The sequence below is a fragment of the Amblyomma americanum genome, chromosome 5 (genome assembly GCF_052857255.1).
Source record: "Amblyomma americanum isolate KBUSLIRL-KWMA chromosome 5, ASM5285725v1, whole genome shotgun sequence".
Classification (NCBI taxonomy): Eukaryota; Metazoa; Arthropoda; class Arachnida; order Ixodida; family Ixodidae; genus Amblyomma; species Amblyomma americanum.
Window position 1 is genome coordinate 110,050,329 of NC_135501.1, and position 16,711 is coordinate 110,067,039.

The window sequence follows — 16,711 nt, forward strand, 5'->3', positions numbered from 1 at the left end:
CCTTGTGCGGGCTCTGGCTCGTAGCCACTGCCGCCACTGCTCTCGACTGCCAACCATGAATCGGCTTGAGCACCTGCTGCCAAAACTTTGACGAAATAAGAATAGTAACAGAGTGCCTGAAATATTTCTCATGCACCGTGGAAAATAATGCGTCTCAGTTCAGTCTGCATGCTCAACTGTAACCGCCTGTGTTTATCGAAAGCTGTTCGCGGTTTGCCCCCCTTCTTGCGATGAGTGAAGACGGACCTGCAAAAATCTCTTGAACGGCGCACACGGCAGACTTTCGGCAATGTTCGAGTCGTGCACAAAGTCCTCGCTTCTGAAGTGAGCCGAAGAAAGCGTGCCGTAATTTGACGGCTTCGATTTGTCTGGTTTCATTGCTAGTATCCACTGCATTTGTAGCTAGCTGCACTTCGGAAAATAATGCAAGCTTACTCCAGGTACGGCGCCCGTGTTGGTGCGCCCGACGGCTGCACAGCAGCTCAGCATGGTGCTCGCACGCTTAATGCTGAATATCGGTGCCAACAGACTAAACCCGAGCACTGGGAAGTCCAAAAGAACTCTTTTAGTTACTGGGAACCCGTTCTAATCGACTGCATACGAGAAATTCTCGACTAGTAGACCGTCGTGTGCTGTTAGCTCACTGGGTCCATTTCTACGTCATATCCCGTAAGTCCTCTAACTGCGCGACCCGCCGCCTGGCGCATACGTCGTCTGCTACAGAGCTTTTGAAACTAACTCCTGTATCGTCATTACTACTTTTGAAGCGAAAAGCTTCACTACGCTTGCCAACACCGCGCTTTGCGCGAGCCGGCGTATGTCGGAGCACTAGTAACGTCACGCACGGCGCAGATGGCCGTCGCCGACTCCGTCGCCATTTCTCTCTCGCTCGCTCCCTAGTCTCACCGAGCCACAGGTGATCCGCCGCTGCGCAGCGCCGCGCCTTTCCTCAAATAATAATAATAATAATAATATTAATTGGTTTTGGGGGAAAGGAAATGGCGCAGTATCTGTCTCATATATCGTTGGACACCTGAACCGCGCCGTAAGGGAAGGGATAAAGGAGGGAGTGAAAGAAGAAAGGAAGAAGAGGTGCCGTAGTGGAGGGCTCCGGAATAATTTCGACCACCTGGGGATCTTTAACGTGCACTGACTACGCACAGCACACGGGCGCCTTAGCGTTTTTCCTCCATAAAAACGCAGCCGCCGCGGTCGATTTCGAACCCGGGAACTCGACCGCGGCGGCTGCGTTTTTATGGAGGAAAAACGCTAAGGGGCCCGTGCGCTGTGCGATGTTAGTGCACGTTAAAGATCCCCAGGTGGTTTTCAGTTTCGTCTTCATTCTTTCCCTCCCTCCTTTATCCCTTCCTTTACGGCATGGTTTGGGTGTCCACCGAGCTATGTGAGACGGTTACTATGCCATTTCCTTTCCTCAAAAATCAAACAAAACAAGTGAGCCGACGGCGTTCATAGAATTCATTTGCGTTGACAACTTCGGAATTTGTTGCACCCGCCGCGGTGGCTCAGTGATTAGGACACTCGACTACTGATCCGGAGTTCCCGAGTTCGAACCCGACCGCGGCGGCTGCGTTTTTATGGAGGAAAAACGCTAAGGCGCCCCGTGTGCTGTGCGATGTCAATGCCCGTTAAAGATCCCCAGGTGGTCAAAATTATTCCGGAGTCCTCTACTACGGCACCAATTCCTTTCTTCTTTCACTCCCTCCTTCATTCCTTCCCTTACGGCGCGGTTCAGGTGTCCAACGATATATGAGACAGATACTACGCAATTTCCTTTCCCCAAAAAACCAAGTATTATGATTGTTATTGACAACTTCGCAGAGGCTCTTCATTTTCACGAAAGGAAAGGCGCGCAACCGGCTCCGTGGGTCAGTGGAGACCTCAATCTCGCTTTCACGTGCATGGCGGTGGTGTCAAAAGCCTGCTTTGATAGCGTTCCGCACACTGGATAGGCAGCGCACCCTCCCAGCCACCCAGGGAGGTCGCATGCAGTTAATGGTTTGTCGCGGCGAGAGATTGATCACCAAATGAACGCTGCGGCCTAGGTATTGCTGCAGTGCCGCATGTCAGCCACAACGCTGTCAGCGCTAATTCATTCATTCTACATCTCTCTCTCACCACGAATCAAAGCACGAATGAGTTGTCCACATATCCAGGAAGCCTGTTATGTGTCCTTCCTTTGCTCAATGCCATCGCCGTTTAGAACATTGTCAACGCCAACGCCAATGAACACAGTAAACGCCGATATTTTTCGCTCTGTATATCTTGGATTAGCTAGGCTAATCCACATTATTTTTTAAAATAATCTTACAACTTCGTCACGATCAATTTTATGACGCGTTCAAGAGATTTACAGCCATTGTGCATAACGTAAAATATTCTTTCAGTTGGCCTTTAATCTGGTAAGTCCGTCACGGAAACAGTTGCACTGCATTACTGATGGTGTGAACGCTCAAGGCAAAAGGTAGAAACAGGAATTAAAATTAAAAGAAAACTTTTGTTCATTAGTCTACAAAAGCAACAACTGCTCTAAATATGCGATGAGGTGCAGGCCTACATATGTGAAAGCAGATATTCGCTGTATTTATTGGGCGCTTGTACACAACACGACAATGAAATTGCCAAGAGAATATATTAATTGTTTATCGGTCGAAGCGAAATGCTGAAACATTTTAGGCAAAATGTGTTCAAGCGGTGTAAAAGTTTTGAGAAAAGTAATTATATTTACTCAAATTGCCGGTGCACCATAGAGCGCTTCATGCAATGGGGTGATCGAGCGGTCACCAGGGGTTGGTGGTTCTATTAGCTGTTAAAAATGGTCAGCAGTGTGAGCTGTTCACGTGCTCTATCTCTTCACATGAAACTGACCCTCATGAAACTGACCGGCATCAGCCATCGCACTTCCCCATAAGTTGTTAAATGTGAACTAAGCCCAAACGTAAAGCTCTATTCAAAAATTCAAAAATAAAGCTTTTCTTCAGTCCATGACACGATAGCGCAGTCGATTATAGGCTTACCATTCTGAGTAGTTAGACAGCTTTAAATGTATTTTAAATTATTTTAATTGATTCAATCAATTAATTGATAAATTACGCACTCTAAATTTTTTTAATTAGCTTCAAACATTGCCCTCTCATTCTGAGCATTTCGACACCTTTGAACCCCTTTTTGAGTTTTTGCATTTTACATTTCTTTATCTATTGAACTTATTACAAGGATTTCATTAACTCGTCAGCACCTATCGCGCACCAATCAATCATTAGAGCCACAAACTACCATTACATGATTTTTCACGCAGCCCCCCATTATAAGTCGCCGCTTCGAATCCCTGCCGCGAGCTAGACTTTAACTACTCAGTTTATACTGCACGAAACGCTGAATCGTATGACAGAACTCGAAACATTTTCCATCAAATGGTTGACACGATAGAATTTTTGGGGGCAGTGCCCGTTTATTTCCGACATGTTGTGCCGACTACGCCGACAGCTTTGCAATCGACCCAACTATATACGCGGTAGCTTGAAAGGGAAGGACAGACAGACAGAAAAACTTTATTTGGCAAGTGAGTTTTATACCCTGCTGGGTCCCTGGGCCACTGCGCGCTCCTGCACTGCATCAAGTAGGTCATGTCGGGACATGACGTTGGCCGCCCGAGTCATCGCAGCAAGCAGCGATGTCGGGTCTGCAGACGTGAGCAGGACCTCCCGGTTTTCCCAGCTCGAGATGGCGTGCTGTCCCTGCGGAGGAGGGTCAGCAGGGCAGCCAAAAAAAACGTGAGAGAGTGTAGTGTGAGGATCACAGCATAGGTAGCATGCAGGGGATGTGCAACAATAATGGGATAACAGCTGAAGGGATGACAGAGAGCGGGTCTGGGGGCGTTTGAAGAGGATCTGTTGGGGTGCGTAAGAGAGAGGTGGGAAGGGGGATAATTCCGACCGTCCTAACGGGGTATTTGCGTGAGCTCCGCAAAGGTGTGCGCCCGCTCCCTCGAGAATCCTGGATCGAGACTGTCCTGAGCCCGGCAAATCAAACCTCGGGCCAATTTATCGTCAGCCACGAATCCAGGGTTCCCAGAGGGAGCCGTCACACACTAGAGCTCTACCCTGCGCGGTAAATTTTGGGTAGCGATGTTCAGCAGTTACTAGACAGCGATGTGAATCCTGCCCCTGGAAAAGTTGGACACATCCGTTTTGGAGTCACTGAAAATGTATTGGAGGTCCGAACGTGCAAGGGCTAGGGCGATGGTGGTCTCCTCTGCCTCCTCGGGCGTAGAGCCCGAAGGAAGACGGTGAGTTAGGGGATGGGGTTGGGTTTGATTGTAGGCAACTGCTACCGCTTCATGGGCTGTACATGAGGCGTCTACCCAAATGGCATGGTGGGCTTGCCCATCATACTTATGGAGGGCAATAGCGCGAGCTAGGCGGCGAGTGATATGATATTGGGGATGGACGTTTCGAGGAAGTGATTTCACAACGAGAAGTGTATGGATGTGTCGAGGATGACTCTAAGGGTTCACTGGTCAGCCGGTGTATTGATGCGAAGGGAGGAGAGTATATGGCGGCCAGTGGCGCTCGTGGCCAGTCTAAGGTACTCTGTCTGAAGGTACGCGTCAATTAAATGGTGTTATGCATGCCTAGTGCAAGGCGTTTGGCTGTGCTAGTGCTACGAGGTAGGTTTAGGGACGCCTTAGTCGCAAGGCGTATCATGGCGTTCACGCGTTCGATTTCCGCGCGGTTCAATTTGAGATGTGGGGTTGAGCATAGAATGCGGCGAAGCGCAAATGCATGCACTACTTTCATGTTGTCTGCTTCGTCTTAACCCTTGTTAAGGGAGGATACTCGGCGTATAAGGTGCAAAACGGATTGCGTGGAAGCCTTGAGTCTTTTAAGAGTATGTTCATTTCGTCCATAATCCTGCAAGTGGAGGCCAAGGATGCGTAGGGCGGGTGTGATGGGGACAGAGGATCCGTTTAAAGCAATTTGGATGGGCGAGTTAGCGCCAGAGTTTGGCCAAATTAGGAAGAGCGCGGACTTGGAGGGGGAACATTCGAACCCGATGGATGACGCGTGAGAGGAGATTGTGTCTGCTGCTAACTGAAGCGTTTCCTGAATTTCCCCGTCAGAGCCATGAGTGACCTATGTGGTAATATCATCAGCGTACAGGGTATGCTTTAGGTGTGGGATTAGAGCCACCTTGTGAGCTAGGGGGATGAAATCAACGTTAAAGGTAAGTGGGAAAGGACCGCCCTTTGAGGGGTTCCGAGCTCTCCGAGTGTATAAGGAGGTGTGTTAATCTGATCTATGTGTAGGGAAGCAGTGCGGCCCGAGAGAAAGGCGCGAACATAGTTGTAGGTTTTAGGGCCTACTTGTAGAGCTTGCAGTTCCTGTTAGATGGCACCGTGTCGAAATCTCTCAAATGCCTTGGTGAGGTCAACTGCCAGGATAATTTAGTGTGGATAATTTAGCATCATCAAGCACGTCATGCGTAATTTGAAGTAGGGCGTCCTTTGCAGATAGATGAGCACGAAAGCTGAGCATACTGTGGGGGAAAAGGTTGTTATCTTCCATGTACGCTGTTAGCCGAGCAAGAATTATGTTCTCGAAGACCTTGCCTAGATAGGATGTAAAAGACATAAAGCGGATGTTTTCTAGGGTGACAGGCTTGTGGAGTTTTGGAATAAATATGATTTTCCATGCTTCCACGAGTCAGGAAAAGTACCTGCCTCCCAACATTCGTTAAAGTAGATGACTAAGTCAGACATTGAAGCATCGTCAAGATTTCGGATAGCTGCATTGGTAATCTGATCGTCTACGGGAGCGGTATTCCCTAATTTCAATAGGGCCGCGAAATTCTGATTCTCTAATAATAGCGTCAAGCTAAGGCTGGGGTGGGCACGCATAATAGGGGTCTTGTAAGGGAGACCGGGGGTGGTATAGGTGCATTTCACCTGCGCGAGGAAAGCGTCGGTGTCCTGTCGATGGTTGTGAGCGAGGCGGCGAATGCTAAGGCGCGTCTGGGATTTGGAGTTCGTGGGGTCCAGCATGGGCCGTAACAGGTGCCAAGCGCGGGTTGTGGACAGACAGACAGAAAAACTTTATTCAGCAAGTGAGTTTTAGACCCAGCTGGGTCCCTGGGCCACTGCGCGGTCCCGCACTGCATCAAGTAGGTCATGCCGGGACATGACGTCGGCAGCCCGAGTCACCGTAGCAAGCAGCGATGTCGGGTCTGCAGACATAAGCAGGACCTCCCAGCCCTCTCAGCTCGCGATAACGTGCTGTGCCCGCGGGTGAGGGTCAGCAGGGCAGCCGAAAAGGATATGGGAGAGTGTGGCGTGGGGGTCACCGCATAGGGAGCATGCAGGGGATGTGCCGCAATAGTGGGCTAAAAGCTGAGGGGATGACAGAGAGCGGGTCTGGGGGCGTTTGAAGAGGATCTGTTGGGGTGCGTAAGAGAGAGGTGGGAAGGGGGATAATTCCGACCGTCCTAACGGGGTATTTGCGTGAGCTCCGCAAAAGTGTGCGCCCGCTCCCTCGAGAATCCTGGATCGAGACTGTCCTGAGCCCGGCAAATCAGACCTCGGGCCAATTTATCGGCAGCCTCGTTTCCAGGGTTCCCAGAGTGAGCCGGCACCCACTGAAGCTCTACCCTGCGCGGTAAATTTTGAGTAGGGGTGTTCAACAATTGCCAGGCAGGGGCGTGAATCCTGCCCCTGGCAAAGTTGGACAGGGCCGTTTTGGAGTCGCTGAACATGTATTGGGCGTCCGAATGTGCAAGGGCTAGGGCGATGGCGGTCTCCTCTGCCTCCTCAGGCGTAGAGCCCGAGGGAAGACGGTGAGTTAGGGTGTGAGGTAGGGTTGGATTGTAGGCAACTGCTACCGCTTCATGCGCTGTACATGCGGCATCTACCCAAACGACATCGTGGGCTTGCCCATTATACTTATGGAGGGCATTAGCGCGAGCTACGCGGGGAGGGATGTGATATTGGGGATGGACGTTTCGAGGAAGGGGTTTCACAACGAGAGGTGTATGGATGTGTCGAGGGATGGGTATAAGGGTTGACTGGTTAGCGGGTATGTTGATGCGAAGGGAGTAGAGTATATGGCGGCCAGTGGCGCTCGTGGCAAGTTTGAAGTTTGAAGTTTATTATAATTCTGACAATACAAGATTGTCATGGCGCCGGAGCAAAAGGCGAGACTATACCCGCCTGACTAGGCCCCTGGCGCCACGAGCACAGCAGACAACAGTGCACAAAAAAATGTATACATATATACACATAATACACACATATACATACTTATATATACAATAGAGACAATTATACATACAATAAGTCAAGGCAACTTAATAGGTATAAATAATGCAAATGAAGAAATAAAGATACAGAAAGGCCAAAAGTCAATTATTGGAAAAATATAGTTTTGATTTCTTTTTGAACATTGAAATGGTTGAGGAATCTTGCATGATATCAAATAAAGCATGCTCACTATTAGGTAAATTAGGAATCTGCCACTGTAAAAGCTGATTGTCGTAGTTTGTTCTAGTTTTAACCTTAATAAAGTTTCTAGCTCTTAAGGTGTAGTTAGTTGTGGTATTAGTATATATAGATAAAAAGTTATCACGATTACTTATGAATTCTAAAAGTGCTTTTTCGGATAACTTTTGTTTATATAGATTAGTGACACTCAAAATATTGTCCTGGTGAAAGTACTCAGAGGTATGTTCGTACATCGAGAGGTCATGAATAATACGAAGACACTTTTTCTGCATTCGGAATAGAGTTTCCAAATTAGCCCTAGAAGTGACGCCCCAGATAAGTAGACAATAGTGTAATCTAGAATGAATAGTAGAAAAGTATAACTGACGGTCAAGTTTTAAAGGTAACAGCGTGCGATGCTTATCGAGCATACCAATTAATTGTGCTATGCTACGTTTAATGTGACTTACGTGATGCGTCCACCGTAGATTTTCGTGGAAGAATACACCCAAGAACTTGTACTGGGAAACCCTTTCAAGTGGTTGAGATCGAAATATTAAAGAAGATGCGAAATTAACTGGCTTATTAATAGGATTAAAAACAATATACTTTGTTTTTTTAACATTTAGGGTCAACTGATTAGCCGATAACCATGCTGAAAGGGAATCTAACCAGTTGTTAATAAGAGGAATTAGAGTAGAGATGTTATCAGAGGAGAAAAAAACGTTTGTATCATCGGCATATAACACAATATCGGGTGTTTCTGGTATTGCCAAAATATCATTGATATAAAGTAGGAAAAACATAGGACCTATAATAGAACCCTGCGGAACGCCGTACCTAATGTCTTCTAAATCTGATTTTATGCTGTTGATTTCCACAAATTGGGAGCGGTGTGATAGATAGCTACGCAATAAGTCTAAAGCAATGCCTCTAATTCCATAAAAGGATAATTTGGAAAAAAGTATGTCAAGTTTAATTGAATCAAATGCTTCAATAAAGTCTAAAAATAAGCCTATTGTGTATTGTTGGTTTTCTATATTGGCAACAATTTTATCACGTATTTCAAGTAACGCAGATTCAGTGGATTTACCCTTTGAAAACCATACTGATTCGGGGATATAAGGTTATGTTTTTGCATGTGTCCAGTTATTCTGGAATTTAAGGCTTTTTCAATAATTTTAGAAGAAACTGGAAGTATGGATATCGGCCGGTAATTAGTAATGCAATCAGTTGCGCCACCTTTATGCAAGACGACGATCCTAGCAATTTTCATGTTATCCGGAAATGTGCCTGTAAAAAACACAATGTTTGGTATGTCACAAAGAACATTGCATAATAAATCCGCGACTGCTTTAATCGGTGCTACTTTAATACCGTCATAACCACAAAAGAGCTGTTCTTTAAATTGCTAATAATGTGTGCTATTTCTGTAGGTGTAACAGGACGAAGATACATAGTATTTTGCAAACTGGTGTTAATATAGTCCGTAAAGTTGTTGCTAACTTCCGAGTCAAAGGAGCCGAAGCACAAGAACTGCTGATTGAATACTTCAGCGAGGGATTTACCGCTTAGCACTTTATCGCCGTACGCAAGTTCCTGGGGAATGCTATTTTTTGTGTGCCGCAATTGGTCCTTTAGGGTGCGCCAAGTTTTTTTAGGATCATAAAGAATGTCCGTAAATTTGTTAGCGTAGTAGACAACACGTGACTTTTTTATGTCGGCATTTAGCCTGTTCCTGACCTTTTTATATTGCTTAAGAATTTCTACGTCCTTATATTTCAGGAAGTTGCTGAAGAGGTTATCTCGTGCTTTCATTCTCTTGACTATGTCGTAGGTAACCCAGGGTTTTCTCGCTTTCTTAAACTTTCTAACAGTTACCAAAGGAAAAGAACGTACGTAAATTTCAATAATTTTCTCGAGAAAACTGTTGTATTAAAGGTTTGAATCAGATTTATTTTTATCTAAAATTTCATTCCAGTTTACAGATGCAATATTTTGACGGAAATTATCTATCGCGCGATTAGTTATCACCCGCGTAGTTTTTGTCGAGTGTTCTATGATAACCTGTGGAAAGGTGCGCTTAGTAATGAAGCAGAACAAAGGTAAATGATCACTGATCGCACTTACAAGCACTCCCGCTTTCACGTCACTTTCATCATGATTAGTCAGACACAAATCAATCAAGGTTTCACTGGATGCAGAGACGCGAGTAGGCAGAGCAATATTGTTTGAAAAGCCATACATTGATAACAGGTCGACAAATTCATTAACTGATGTGTTAGCAGGTTGCAACAAATCAATGTTAAAGTCACCCAAAATTACCACAGGCATTTTCAGTGACTACAGAGAATCAAGCAATGTTTCAAATCGACGGAAAAATTCAACCAGAGACCCACCGGGAGGCCTATAAACAACGCCAATTACGAAAGTTCTGCATCTGACAAAAAGAATTTCGTAGTCGGACAACATAGCACAGTGTTCAGCCATTACTTCATTATGAACAGCGCTTTTTATGTATAAAGCAACCCCACCTCCTTTTTTACTACACCTGCTCAGCCATTCAGATTTGTAACCATTGATGTGGATTACATCTTCAGTGGTATTGTACCAAGTTTCCGTAAAGGCCAAAATATCAAACTCAAAGCCTAAGGACATGAAGAATGTGTTTAATTGGTCCTCTTTGTTCCGTAAACTCTGCGCGCTTAAGTGATAAAAGGAAAAGAACTTCGAGTGCTTACTCTTCTCAGAAGCAAAATCACGAAAAGAAACGAAATCGAGATAAGACTTAAACATGAAATCGCCATGCGGAAGAAAAAAAAATTATCAAACAATGCCTGAAGCGCTAACATTAAACCATGTTCGCGAGGTCACTTTCTTGGCGGATTCGAATGACACTGTCGCCGTTATTCTTTCGTGCAAAAACATGGCCATTCTTTTGCCACACGAATCAGTACTTCATTTCCTTTCCCTTTGTTTGCGCTAGCCATAAAAGCCTTTTGTTCATCGCAGTTAGATTATCGAAGATTCGCAAGTCTGCTGCTTTCTCCCGAAGACGTCAGCGACATTGCATCCAGCGTTCCCTCAACATGACAGATCGGAAGCGAGCTATCCACACAGGTTTTTTACCAGCACGTGGATGCAGCCGATGAAGGGAATCAAGGTCAGAGTTTGATAGCTCGGGAAGCTCAAGCGTACGTGCCAGACAGTTCATCTTATCAAGAAGGTTTTCATTCTCTTCTTTTTGCATACCGTGAATCTCGATGTTTTGTCGGCGGCCGTACTGCTCCAATTCATTTAACTGAGCTTTCACTTCTAGGGCATTTGGAGAAGTTTCAGAAGTTTCGGATTCCAAATGCTCAACACGCTTCCTCAAGGCCACAATTTCAGTACCTTGACTGTCAGTCTTCTTAAGTATTTCGTCGTACTTGTCAGAAAGCATTTGGATAGATGCCTCAATGCCACTGATGCCTTTGACAGCTTCGGACAAGGCGTCCACTTTGGCCGCAAGTGGTAGAAGTGATAATACATTGGCATTGAGTTGGTTCAGCTTACATTCAAGTCTTTGGCTTTCAGACACATTCGATGAGGCACCGCCCCTTTTTTCATTTGTTTGACATGTTGCGCACTTCCAAGAATTTTTCAAGGAATCGCCTTTACTGCGAAAAGCAGACCCAGTAACTCCAGAACATTTACCAACATGGTATGAATATTTACAACTTGTACACACAAGGGGTATATCTTCGGGCCGAATGTCTCCATTGCACGCCAAACATTCACTCATAATAACAGTGGACAGTGATTAACTATAGGCTCAGCAGCAGCAGGGGACGCCAAGGGGTTAAGAGCGAGTTCGAGGCAAAATAACACCAACCTGCAACAGTGGCAAAACAGGTGCGTGAGAAGCGATGCTGTGAGCCGTCCACTGCCACTGCTGTGCCCGAAAAGCGGAGAATCCAGGATCAGCCTGTCCTTTTTACGTCGTCGTCCTCAGGTCCGTCACGTGGTAGTAGCTGAAATCGGGGCGGTGGTCCAGATTATCGCCACGATGACGTAATAGCTGGATTGACGGCCGCACGTTGTATTTCTGCAACAGTGGCAAAACAGGTGCGTGAGAAGCGATGCTGCGAGCCGTCCACTGCCACTGCTGTGCTCGAAAAGCGGAGAATCCAGGATCAGCCTGTCCTTTTGCATCGTCGTCCTCAGGTCCGTCACGTGGTAGTAGCTGAAATCGGGGCGGTGGTCCAGATTATCGCCACGATGACGTAATAGCTGGATTGACGGCCGCACGTTGTATTTCTGCAACAGTGGCAAAACAGGTGCGTGAGAAGCGATGCTGTGAGCCGTCCACTGCCACTGCTGTGCCCGAAAAGCGGAGAATCCAGAATCAGCCTGTCCTTTTTACATCGTCGTCCTCAGGTCCGTCACGTGGTAGTAGCTGAAATCGCGGCGGTGGTCCAGATTATCGCCACGATGACGTAATAGCTGGATTGACGGCCGCACGTTGTATTTCTGCAACAGTGGCAAAACAGGTGCGTGAGAAGCGATGCTGTGAGCCGTCCACTGCCACTGCTGTGCCCGAAAAGCGGAGAATCCAGGATCAGCCTGTCCTTTTGCATCGTCGTCCTCAGGTCCGTCACGTGGTAGTAGCTGAAATCGGGGCGGTGGTCCAGATTATCGCCACGGTGACGTAATAGCTGGATTGACGGCCGCACGTTGTATTTCTGCAACAGTGGCAAAACAGGTGCGTGAGAAGCGATGCTGCGAGCCGTCCACTGCCACTGCTGTGCCCGAAAAGCGGAGAATCCAGAATCAGCCTGTACTTTTTACATCGTCGTCCTCAGGTCCGTCACGTGGTAGTAGCTGAAATCGCGGCGGTGGTCCAGATTATCGCCACGATGACGTAATAGCTGGATTGACGGCCGCACGTTGTATTTCTGCAACAGTGGCAAAACAGGTGCGTGAGAAGCGATGCTGCGAGCCGTCCACTGCCACTGCTGTGCCCGAAAAGCGGAGAATCCAGAATCAGCCTGTCCTTTTTACATCGTCGTCCTCAGGTCCGTCACGTGGTAGTAGCTGAAATCGCGGCGGTGGTCCAGATTATCGCCACGATGACGTAATAGCTGGATTGACGGCCGCACGTTGTATTTCTGCAACAGTGGCAAAACAGGTGCGTGAGAAGCGATGCTGCGAGCCGTCCACTGCCACTGCTGTGCCCGAAAAGTCTAAGGTACTGTGTCTGAAGGTGCGCGTCAACTAGTTCCTGAATGGTGTTATGCGTGCCTAGTGAAAGAAGTTTGGCTGTGCTAGTGCTACGAGGTAGGTTTAGGGCTGCCTTAGTCGCAAGGCGGATCATTGCTTTCACGCGTTCGGTTTCCGTGCGGTTCAATTTGAGATATGGGGTTGCGTACAGAATGCGGCTAAGCGTAAATGCGTGCACTACTTTCATGTTGTCCGCTTCGTCTAAACCCTTGTTGTGGAGACATTGCCGCGAGGCCGTTACAAACCTGAGCCCAGTTAGCTTTGCAAAGAGCGGCACTACAGTGTTCTACTTCGGATTGAATCTGGGCAAGTTTGAGTTTTAGTCTCCAATTGTGCTTCTGAGTTTTCCACCTGACCCGCTGCGGTGGCTCAGTGGTTCGGGCGCTCGGCTACTGATCCGGAGTTCTCGGGTTCGAACCCGACCGCGGCGGCTGCGTTTTTATGGAGGCAAAACGCTAAGGCGCTCGTGTGCTGTGCGTTGTCAGTGCACGTTAATGATCCCCAGGTGGTCGAAATTATTCCGGAGCCCTCCACTACGGCACCTTTTTCTTCCTTTTTTCTTTCACTCCCTCCTTTATCCCTTCCCTTACGGCGCGGTTCAGGTGTCCAGCGATATATGAGACAGGTACTGCGCCATTTCCTTTCCCCCAAAAAAACAATTATTATTATTATTATTTTCCACCTTTGCGTTACGTTGTCCTGTGCTTGGAGGAGGTGGGCCAGCTTGCTGTCAATAACAGGAGTGTCTGGGGTAGAGTGGAGCGTTTGAGTGTGTTGGCTAATGTCTGTTCGCAACTAAATAATCCAGGTGTCTAGGTCGTAAGGGGCCTGTGTTGGCTGCGCTTAACTAAATTTGTGGAGCGCGTCCCAATTAAAGTGCTTAATGGAACCCAGAAAGGGGGTCTCAATAAAGGTGCGATATGTCTGGAATAGTCAAAAGACGACGGTTCATAATTATCCCCCAGCAAGTATTATTTTAATGCGTTTTGTGGAAGCTAAGTTATATGAAGACAAAAATTGAACTGCGTCTTTGCGCCTTTCCTTCTCTCGCACGCCAAAACAGCGTAGCTCCTCAGGCGGCCCCTCTCTTTCGGCCCCTCCCCTACCACCGTCGGCTGCGGCGCGCGCGGAGTGGCCGTGACGTCTGAAAGAATTTGGCGCTGTGAACCAAAGATAACCCCCGGCTGCTGACGTCATTTGCAAGACGTGACGTCGTCTGCCAGGTTTTCGCGCGAAAGCCCGGCACGCGCGTCGCCGCGAGTTGCAAAAGTGGGAATTTTCTTAAATGTATTGTAAATTTCGCAGTCGCTTTAGAGGTCTCGTACGCGGCATGGACGCTCGGTTGCCTGTACTCTACATAGTGCAAGCATTTTAAAGCCAAGCTCAAACACCCCTTTCTGTGGCTCTTTAACGGTAAATTTGCACTGAGATCGGCGATAGTTTAGCTTTATGCGAATTAGGTGGTGATCGCTCCCTAGTGTAGATAATATTCTTTCCCACTACAGGTGGTCCAAGCTTCTGCCAAGCGTGAGCTCTCGGCTAGTACCGGCAGTAACACTGTTACCAATCCGCGTAGGTAAGCTGAAATCATTAAATTAAATATGGTCAGGTGGAGCACCACCGTTTCATTGTATAAAACTGTTCCTCTGTGGTTGGTGCGCCGATGGGCCAGTCCACGTGAGCGCAATTAAAATCGCCGGCAATAAGTAGGAGGTTTGATCCGGCCAATTGGATTGTGGATTTGAGAAGTGAGTGGAGTAGATTAATTGACTGACGTGGGAGAATGTAGCAGTTAAGAAAGAACAGGGGTGGCTTTGCAGGCGTGGGCAGTAAAATTTCAATAAGGCTGTGAGCTATAGGGGAGCTCATTAAATGCTCCACGTAATGCAAGGATTTACGGACGTATGTGACCACTCGATGATGATCAGTGGGGTCTGATGGGATAAAAGCGTATTCTGACCGTTGCCTGCAAAAATTGGCGTCCTGAATGGCGATAATGTCTGGTGGAGATGACGAACTTGCGATAATTTGCTGCATTGAATCGCGCTTTCGCCGGAAGCCGCTGCAATTCGATTGAATAATCTGTACAGAATTATGGCCCGTCGGAGGAGCCATGTTGTAGGGTTTTGGAGGGAAGGAGGGGTGTGGAGAGTGGGACTGTGGGAGGATAGTCCGTTGAGAGTCCAGGAGTGAGGCGAGTTAAGTGCTCCTCTACCTTGGTCACGATGCTAGAGATGACACCATTCATTAGACAGGTAATGGTAGCTTCAATCACAAGCTGGCACTGTGCTGTGACCTGCGCAGTGATGCGCTCTGTGAGCCTGGCTCCACAGTTTTGGGCGAAGTCCTGAAATTTGGCGTCTAGCTCTATTCGTTCGACTGGGCTCTCATCAGACCTCTTTTTTGGGGGGTAGGTTGTGCGGGTTGGGTGGGTGAAGGGGATAGCGGTGGTGGATGTGGAGATAGAGCAGTGGTGGCGGTAGAGAGAGCTGCCCTGAGCTGCTTTACCTCTTCCCGCAGAGCCTTCACGTCCGGGCTCTGGGAGGTCCTGCTGTTCTTCCGGCAGCCTTGGAGGCCCATGTCGCAGTAGAGTGGAGGGTCGCTTGCAGTGCAGGAAAGTTTTTCTTCGCTTGCAGCGGAGGAAAATCGTTGTTCTTATGGGGCATTGGCTTCTGGGGCGATGGGATTCGTAGTTTTGCGGTGCGATTTTTTGCCTTGCGTGAGCCGGTGCCCGTGAGGTGCTGGCCTCCACAGAGAATGCAGGTCGGAATGCAGGAGAGCGCATCTTGCGGTTCATGCTTGTCTCCGCACCGCGTGCAGAGACCAGTCTTGGGGTGCGGGCACACGTCATACCTATGGCCCGGCCGACGACAGTTCGTGCACGCGTCTGGACTTCCCTTGTACGGCGCGCATCTGTACACTACACTCATGTAGCGTGTGGTTTGGGGGACTGGTCCGTGCGCAAAGGTGATCAGTGCGGAATTAGTCCTACCCATTCTGCGGGCTGCGATGATATCAGCGTACGGGTTACGGTTCGGGAGTTCCCGTAGCATTTGCTCCGTCGTCGCCTCCCAGTTGGCTTGCGACATGACCCGCGCACTACCGCCGCCGGCGGTGCAATGTAGCCTGCGACAGGGTAAGCGGTCTCTTGAAGGACTTCTTCCTTGAGCTGGACGAGGTTAAGGGCGGTTGTCTCGTGCAGTGTAGCGACCGTCAACGTGTTATTCGTAGGGTGGATCCTCAGGTGAATACTCCCGAGGTCACGGCCAGCGGCCCTTACTTGCAGGGCTTGCAGGAGTGGCTGCGCCATGGTGCCTTTCAAAGCAAGGCCTCCTCTTGGTCGGTAAACTACCCGTATAGTGCCGGGAAGGAGTGAAGCAATTTGTTTGCTACGGAGTCCAACTGCGTGCGTGATGCGCAGTTGTTCTTGTTGAGGCCTGTATGTAGGCTTTAAAGTCGGAAGGGTAGCGGACGCGGACACGGACGCCGTAGGCTTAGGTGGAACAGACGCTGCTTGATGTTATATGGCCAGCGTTTCCGCGCTAGAGACTGCACCCTTGTACGTGCAGAGTATCGGGGTCCACTCACTGGGTCGAAGGTCTTCGCCCTGCGCTTGCACCTCCATGGCTGTTGGGGGTAGGTGCGCTGCCGGTGAGTGAGGAACGCAGCGCGCCGGCGAGGCTAGCCTCGACGAGGCGAGGCTTAGCGCAGCGGCGCAGCTGGCTGAGACGTTTTCACTGGTCAGTTCTTGTGAATCATCGGGAACATCCAAAGGATGGTAACGGTTAGGGCCCGTGTACCTTCCTGGATCTGTTGAGGGTCTTGATGGGTCCTTGGGAAGATTTAACTGGGCGCAGGAGCCAGAAATTGGTGAAGTCGACGCGAGACGCGTACGCTCACTCGGGCTATACACATGACGGATTCGCAGGCAATGAATAACAAGATGCATGGCGTTCC